General features: G+C 42.6%; 1 non-coding gene across 1 annotated transcript; it reads right to left on the bottom strand.

The window, feature by feature from the left end:
• Positions 1–726: 726 nt before the first annotated feature.
• TRNAE-CUC (transfer RNA glutamic acid (anticodon CUC)) lies at positions 727–798 on the bottom strand. Its single transcript has one exon. It is a non-coding gene; the product is annotated as a tRNA-Glu (tRNA).
• Between the last annotated feature and the right edge of the window lie 6,942 nt (positions 799–7,740).

The raw sequence follows: 7,740 nt of genomic DNA, 5'->3' as shown, positions 1-7,740 counted from the left end.
AGTAACAAGGCCTCACATTCATTCCCCAGAGTCGGCGCCACAGTATCATACCCTTTGCTTTCTGGAACATTTCCTGATAGTTCATAAAAGTTTTTAGTGTCTTCAGTTTATCCTAGAGATTCTGCAAGTGATGCAGTGAAATCTGAAGAAAAGAGATGTGTAACCCCTTCTGCACATAACTAATCCCCCAATTTCATGGGCAGGGTATGTCATCTCCATACTGAGAGTCAGATAGGTAACAAAATTAAAATGCGATGTCACACATACTGTGATGTGGGTATTCACAAGTGCTATGGATTCTTATAAAGAGTACGCTTATCTCTAGCTACAAGATAGGAAGACTCTTTCTAGGAAAAAAATACTGTATGGTGCCCAACGAATTGGCTGGATTTTGCCAACAGAATTTTGGTTAACAGGTATACCAAATATAATAACAGCCATGGTTTAATTTGGCAAAGGTTATTAATAACAACAATCAGGGACTTCCCTGGCTGTCCAGTGCATAAGACTCTGAGTTTCCAAGGCAGGGGGCACGGGTTCGATCCCTGGTTGGGGAACTAGGATCCCACATGCTGTGAGGCTAAAAATATAAAAAAATAAAAAATAAAACCTTCTTTTTGATGTTAATCATCTAGACAAATTTATAGTTTTTCATATTATCCCTGCATGTTTCATATTTTCTTTTATTTATTTTTTGGCCTCATTGCACGGCTTGCAGGATCTTATTTCCCCAACCAGGGATTGAACCCAGGGCCTGGCAATGAGAGTGCCAAGTCCTAACCACTGGACCACCAGGGAATTCCCGCACTTGTGTTTTTTTAACCATGGGATACTACAGATAACTCATTTTTGAAATTTGCTTTCATTAATACCTTGCTACCTTCATTTTTTCTTATTGTATCTGCAATTCTGTCAGTTTGACAAAAGTATTTGGTAACCTGTTGGTGGAATGTAAATTGGTAAAGCCACTGTGGGTAACAGTATGGAGGTTTCTCAAAAAACTACAAATAGAACTACCATATGACCTAGCATTTCATCTCCTGGGTATATATCCCCTACAAAAAATGAAAACACTAATTCGAAAAGTTACAGGCATCCCAATGTTCCTAGCAGCAGTATTTATAATTGCCAAGATATGAAAGCAACCTAGTGTCTATCAACACTATCAACAGATGAATGGATAAAGAAGATGTGGTATACACACACACACACACACACACACACACACACACACACACACACTCACACCCCGCATGAATATTACTCAGCCATGAAAAAGAATGAAATTTTGCCATTTGCAGCAACATGGATAGATTTAGAAGGCATAATGCTAAGTGAAATAAATCAGAGAAAGACAAATACTGTATGATATCACTTATACATGGAATCTAAAAAATACAACAAACTAGTGAATATAACAAAAAAGAAGTAGACACAGATACAGAGAACAAACCAGTGGTTACCGGTCAGGAGAGGGAGGTATTGAATACGAACTACTGGGTGTAAGGTAGGCTACAAGGATGTATTGTACAACAGGGGAATGAATATAGCCAATATTTTGTAATAACTGTAAATGGAGTGTAACCTTTAAAAATGGTATATAAAATTTTAAAAAATCCTTGGTAACATTTATTGGGACTTTTCTACACCCCACATCCCAGTTTTGTAATATGGATTTCACAGGCATTATCTTATTTAATCCTCATTTATAAGAGGTATGTATATGACTATTCTTGACTTATTAAAAAATGACATTGGGCTTCCCTGGTGGCGCAGTGGTTGAGAGTCCGCCTGCCGATGGAGGGGACACGGGTTCGTGCCCCGGTCCAGGAGGATCCCACATGCCGAGCGGCTGGGCCCGTGGGCCATGGCCGCTGAGCCTGCGCACCCGGAGCCGGTGCTCCGCAACGGGAGAGGCCACAGCGGTGAGAGGCCTGCGTACTAAAAAAAAAAAAAAAAAGACATAAATGGGGAAGATTAAATTGCCTACACATTTATATTGGTTTCTGTCCCTCCTCCCAGCCTCCTGGTGTGTTGCAGACCTGAGGTTTGAATGAGGCCTGATTCCAGCACCCAGACTCTTAAGCCAGCACACACAATTCTGCAAAGGGCCCAGAGACTTAGAATGCTGTTCTAGAAGTGCTCTTTGAGACTGTCTAGCTTAGAACATGATGTACACTTATGAACCTGATTCTCTCTATCACTTTCTAGACAAAATGACCCTCCCAATGGAGAGTGACAGGCTGAGCAGGGGGATGGGTGGAATGGGAGAAGGGGGGTGACTCTAACTCCTGGGATCCCAGGAGAGGATTTTCATGTCCAAAGCTCTGGAATTGGATGGATATTATACAAAATTCTAAGCCTACATTAATGTATTACTTCAGCAAGAAAATATTTGTTGAATAATTAAGTGAGGTTGGAATCTCATTTTAGCTTTGACTGCCATCAACTAGCTATGTGGCCAAGGATTTTTTTCCCAAACATTTACTGTCTTAACTGTGCATTTTTAAAGACATACATTTCAGACAAAAGGATAGCAGGAGCGAAGGTGCGCTGTGTTCACAGAACAGAGAGGGGAGATCTGGATGTCAGAACTGTCTGGGTTCACTCTGGAGTGTCCATGAGACCGATTCTATTTTTCAATATGAAAAATTATTTGTTACCTTAAAATAACCCAGAAAGATAAAAATCAATAAGTTTGTACTTTCACAGGCAGTGAAAACATGAACGTCTGAGCGATGTGAAACGAAGCCAGTTTCAGAGAGAGCATTTTGCTGAAATCGAGAGTGACGTGTGTGCATCAGTCACACACAGCAAGCGAGAGACAGGAGGATGGAGGGGGACACATGGTCCCACGATGTCCCCAGACGGAAAACGGCAACTCTTGGGAAAATGACAGAAGCATGTAAAGTCCATGAAATCAGCTATGTCAATTGTGAAACATAAGTCCTAGTGCTATGTGTTTGGGGGCTGCAGCCACAAAGATTAAGAGAGAAAATAAAAACTTACACTTTGGTGTCTGAGTCATCTGTGCCCCTCACTCCCACGTTCCCTCCTCCAACATTTTTGTCTCTTCAGCCTTTGTTGAAGGATTCTGTCTCACTGAAAAATAAGGATGGGGGAGGGAGAATTGTTTTCACCTGAGCAAACCAGGGGTTCCATGGAGGGGCTCCATGTTTTTTTGCTCTGCTTATGTAAAAGGAACTTAGGGAAGCTGAACTATTTCAAATGGGTATGAAAAGTTCAAGAGTGAAAGGGTTTGGAGCAATGAATGCGATGAAAGAGAAATCTGTGCCAGGCAAGATGAAAGCCACGCAAAGAGCAGTTAATCATCCCAGCTGGAGATCGACAAGAGAAATCCAGTGTCTCTTCAGAGATGAGGAGGAGCTCCACTTGCCAGGGCAAAAATGTCTCTGACATCTAAACACCTGAGCTGGGTACTAAGCCTGCTATTTCTGCTCTGTCAAAGTCATTCTATTAAAAGTTAAAATAAGCCTGCAACTAGAGACTCTTACCCCTTATAGAAGCATTATGTAATGTATGCAAATGTGCATCTAAATTATTAGGCTTCTATTTTTTTCCCCCTCAAAGCTGCACTTAATAAGTAAAAGCTTGTGAAAGCCTAGAAATTTCTAAAATAAATGTGTATCTAAGAACATCTCTAAAGAAAACCTCTTGAGATCTAGCAAGAGCTTTAGAAGAAAAGGCCCTGTATGGAGAGGGGGGGTTTGTGGGTCCTGGCACTGGTTTAGCTCCTTACTCTGCACTGGCTCTTGCAAACCACTTAATTTCCCAGGACCAGAAGATGCTATGTCCGAGTGGGAAGAACTCAGAAATGAAGGTCAGAAAGCCTGAGTTTGAGTCCCCCACCTTGTCATTTATGAGCTATGTGGCTGGCAAAGAATTTAATATTTGGAGGCTTGTTTCCTTATCTACAAAATCAGGGAGGTAATTGTACCTCACTCAAGGGGTTGCTGTGAGGGACAAATAGATGATGCACATAAAAAGGGCTTTGCAATCTGTAAAAGGCAATAGACAAGTGAACCCTCACTTCTCCTGGTTTTCTGTGCCTCACAGAATACTGGGAGAATAAATGAAAGCTAGAAAGGGTTTATTATAGAAAGTCCAAAGCACTACTTCACAATCATTATGGCAAGTAAGGACATACTTCAAATCTGTTGATAAAGGGAAACGTAAACTAGTCAGAAAGCCAGCCTCAACTGGGAGATATTTTAAAACACCTTCCATCTACACTCAAAGGAAAATGGTGCTCTAGAGGGTGCTGGGGGTTGGGTGGCCTGGAGGAGACACTGCCACAGAAAACGGATTGCTGGATTATGGGGGAGGGGGAAGCACGCTATCATTTAAGAGGCGTAAGGTAACTGAAACGATCACACAAAAAGAAGACCTTCTAATTCCATTTGAGCTGTAATCTGATTTCACTGCTGGGTACACCGTCCCCTTCAGGACAATCTGAATGAAGTCAGTGTCGATGACGGTGCGGCAGAAGTTTTCCACCCAGCAACAGGATGACGTCAGCGGCCAGGAGAACCGCCAATCAGCAGGCAGAATGAATCAGAGCGTGCTGGGATTCTGCTCAACGGTCTCCTAGCAAAGCAAGCTCAGCTCTGAAGTGCAGAGGCTCTTTGCACTTCCTCTGCACTTGAAGCTGAGACTCAATGGCTCCTCAGCTGAAAGGGTACCAATGGGCGTGCAAGCAGTTAAGATTATTCGCGAACAACCAGCCAGTCCTATGGGTAATAAGAGTCATAGCTATGTTCTCCGGCGAGTACTTTTTGGCAATTAAAAATGCAGCATTAATAAATATTTTAAAGGCTTGATTTATATGTCGTGCCTTATAATTGTTTGAAACCTGTTTCGTTTCATGCATTATGTGCTGCTGGGCAGCTTTGGGCCCATGAGCTACATATGAAGTTCAATACTGTACCTTATAGAGTTTGAACTTGCTTCTGATTTTTCAAGTCTCTAATGACGGGCAGACTGGAAGTCAACAGCTGTTTCATTTCTGGGTCAAAAGCTCCAGTTCTCTAATTGCACTAAAATGTGTATTGTGTATGCTTTAAAAATAAGTGGGAAGGTTATGAGGTGACTTGCAGAAGTCGGCTCACGCTGGTGAGGGTAGAGCTTTGTGGTACTGCTGAAAACATGCAGTTATCTTCTGGCATTTTGTTAGTTTTTCTGACCTTAGTATACAGTGACAGCAGACCCGGAAAAGGGCGCAAAAGGTTAAACCTACTCACGCAGCATCCCAGTCTCTTTCTTACACTTCCCAGGCCGGCTCCTCACCTACCCAGCCTGCACTGCGGGAGGACAATCTGCACTAACTCGGCACTAAGGCCAGAGGCATCTCTCCTGCGAGTGGTGGAAACATCTTTCCAAAAGCAAATTATATGTAACAAAGAGGGAGTGCTTTTCCACCTTGTCTCCTTCAGTGTCATAGGTCTCAGGAAGCACCAAGAACTAGGATTTTATAAGCCCAGACCTGCCGTAACCTCTCTCTCCTTCAACAGCTTGGTTCTTAGACGAATGCCTCTTTTTTTCCTCATTACTGAAATGAAGACAGAGTTGAGAAAAGCTAGCTAATTAGGGCTAATTAGGGGCAAGCCATTTTGAAATATTGAGAAGACTGACTTTGGGAATTTATTTTAGAGAAAAGCAGACCTTACATGTTCAAAGGGTGGTTCTGCTGGAGGAAAGCATACGGGTTCTGGAGATCAGATTCACCCAAGTTTGAATCCCAGTTCCACTACTTACCAGCTCTGCCCCTTGCGGTCAAATCTCCATTCCACAGGTGCAGACTGGGGCAATGCTTAGCTTTAAGGATGGCCGTGAAGATATAGAAGAACAATCTCTCACTGAGCACAGGCAGGCAGGTTGTAGCTACTCAATAATTCATAGACCCACCGCCCCCTTTACACTGGAAATAAACAACTTGTTGGCAAATAGAAATCCCAGAGGGACCCGCTTTCACAAATACCGAAGGGTTTGTAATTAGCATGAAAAAGGATTGCTTCCAAGCCTTGAAAGCGGGTCGTCCTTTACAGGCTCTTAGGCATACTTGGGAAGCCTTGTTTACACTCTAGCATTAATTTGCTCAGCAAATCCTTACTGCTAGGACGAAATTAAATTTCAGCTCAGGCTCTGTTTGAATGACCCCAAACTCCAAATGAAGGTGGCTTTATTGTGATCTAAGTTTCACTTTTCTGGAAGCCTTGAGATGAATGCGGTGGACTTTCTAATACTTCTTTAAAGCCCTGGCACTCTTGATAAGAAAGATGGAACTGTCAAGTATCTGAGCCCATCCCGTTCATCCTCTTCTTTACCTAAACATGCTTCTTGTGCCCATAGTTTAGAAAAGTGTCCTTCGACTGGGACAGACTGGGAGTCTGAGGGGATGTGAAAGCCCCAGGGCAGGTTAGAGGTCAGAGCAGCTGTGGTGCCGGGAGGAGAAGACAGGAGGAAGTCAGGGTGGGGGGGTGTACTTCCTGGGCGAGACCGAATTAGCTATTTTAGACTCCTTGGTTCCTCTTTAGTCAGCAGTCAAGAAGATTACAGAAATGGTAACATTCTATTATTTCAACAGGGCCTTTCTCTTGAAATATGCATTTGCTGTCTACGATATAATGTCTTAGATTCTCTGTTCACTCAAGGCTTATTGCACCAGAGAGAAGGTATTGAGAAGATACCTTCATCCCACTTTACAGAGAGATAAACTGATAGCTTGTGGGCAAAGCTCAGGGATTTGTGAAAGATCAGCCCATATTAGGACAGCAGAATGGAGATACTGAGTAGGGATACAATGAAACAGAAATCTGAGATCTCCTGACCTACCTCTCTTATTACAATCATTTCAAATCCAAGCAGAGAAGTTAGAAATGGGTAAAATTGCAGCTGCACTTTAACCAAGAGTCCAGACCTGCCTGTTTTTGATGGATAGGACCTCTGTATATAGGCCCTAGCAGATCCTTTCCTGTATTTAGGCAAGATGGAGCCAATTTATTCCAAGAGAGTGCCATTTTGTGACAGGACAACTTGATATGGTGTTATAGGTTAAATTGTGTCCCCCTTCCAAAATATGTTGAAGTCTTAACCCCCAGTACCTCAAAATGCAGCCTTATTTGGGCATAGGTTCATTACAGATGTAATTAGTTAAATTAAGTGAAGTCATACTGGAGAAGAGCTTGTCCCTTATCAAATATAACTGGTGTCCTTCCAAGATAAAGATGGTGTGAAGACAGACATGTACAGGGAGAATGCAGTTCGAAGACAGAGGATTGGAGGGCTTCATCCACAAGCCAAGAAACACTAAAGATTGCCAGGAAACCACATTCTCCTACAGGTTTCAGAGGGAGCACGGCCAGCCCTGCTGACACCGTGATTTCAGTCAGACTTTAGCCTCCAGAAAAGTGAGGTGATAAATTTGTTGTTTTAAGGCACCTGGTTTGAGGTACAGCAGTCCTAAGAAACGAATACATATGGCATTAACCAAAATTACTGATGTCACTTCAGACTGGATAAAGCTGGCATCTGTATGCTTGGGAAAATTATTGACCTTCCTGGAAGAATGTTTTCTGATCCGTGAAACAGAGATAAAGTAGGTGATTCAAAAGGACTCTAACATCCTTTGAGAATAGGCAGTTATTTCCCAATGTGTGATAGTTTTTCTTCCTCTGATCTAGTTCTTGAATCCCTCCCCATCTCTCTCTCTCTGCACTTGCC

The sequence above is a fragment of the Physeter macrocephalus genome, chromosome 16 (assembly GCF_002837175.3).
Source record: "Physeter macrocephalus isolate SW-GA chromosome 16, ASM283717v5, whole genome shotgun sequence".
In the NCBI taxonomy this organism is placed as follows: Eukaryota; Metazoa; Chordata; class Mammalia; order Artiodactyla; family Physeteridae; genus Physeter; species Physeter macrocephalus.
This window is presented reverse-complemented; position numbering and strand designations above follow the sequence as displayed.